Source organism: Microtus ochrogaster, unplaced genomic scaffold (assembly GCF_000317375.1).
Source record: "Microtus ochrogaster isolate Prairie Vole_2 unplaced genomic scaffold, MicOch1.0 UNK55, whole genome shotgun sequence".
Classification (NCBI taxonomy): Eukaryota; Metazoa; Chordata; class Mammalia; order Rodentia; family Cricetidae; genus Microtus; species Microtus ochrogaster.
Window position 1 is genome coordinate 1,208,587 of NW_004949153.1, and position 1,038 is coordinate 1,209,624.

Genomic DNA, 1,038 nt, shown 5'->3' on the forward strand with positions numbered 1-1,038 from the left:
GCCATGTACCTTTACCTTTTAAACTTCTCATAAGTGCCCATAATCTGTAACTGGAACTGTTATGAAGCTATGCTTTTTTTTTATCATGTTACCACAACTAAAAATTTTCATGGAGAATATTTAATCTTCTTTTGTTCTATTTCATTTTACTTTTCATTGTAGCGTGATACTCATTATAAGCTGTTCCTTTAACAACTCAATTTTGTTTTTAAAGAATGATTGCTCACTTTGTTGGAAGCTTACTTTAATGTCTGCTCAAAATGCTTGCCATTTGGGTGTTTGACAATAATTTTCTCAAATAAGAAATATACTAGAGCTAGGTAGCCTGGTCAACTGAGTTAGTTCCAGGACAGCCTGGGATGTTACACAGGGAAACACCATCTCAAAAACTAAGCACATCAAACAAAAAATGCAAGTAAACAACAATAATCAAAAGGATTATTTTAGAAATATTTTGCTTTAAAAAAAGTTCTATAGTGCCACAAATCACACAAGTGAACATGCCAGACGTGCCATTCTGGTATGAGTGAAACTGAAGAATTGTCCATGTTTTCGAAAACTGAGAGATCTGAATTTTATTTTAATGTCCTTGCTTCATTTTCCATTGCTTTCAAACATCACAAATGAGTTTTTTCCCCTTTTGGATGGTAAAGGATGTTCTGTTTTGCAGAAAAATTGTGATACCATAAATTATTCTGATAAACACACTATGCTATCCAGTAGAAAGCTATCCATCCTTATAATGGACATGAAAACACTTGTAATATGTTAAAGGAGGGATAGCTGTTTTAGGCCACATCTCATATCTCTTCAAATGTCTTCCTCTCTCTAGTATAGAGTTCTCTCCAGGCATCATACACTAAGAACTTTACCAAGAGCAAAAGAATAACAGGTGATGAGGTATTGTGTAAAGTTTCACCTAAAAAAAATCGGGATAGACTAAATTTTCTGGTGTAGATTTTTATTTGTTTCAGTTGTAAATTCATGCTGGAAAAAAATTCCACTTTAGTCATATCATGCCTCAACACACACACACAC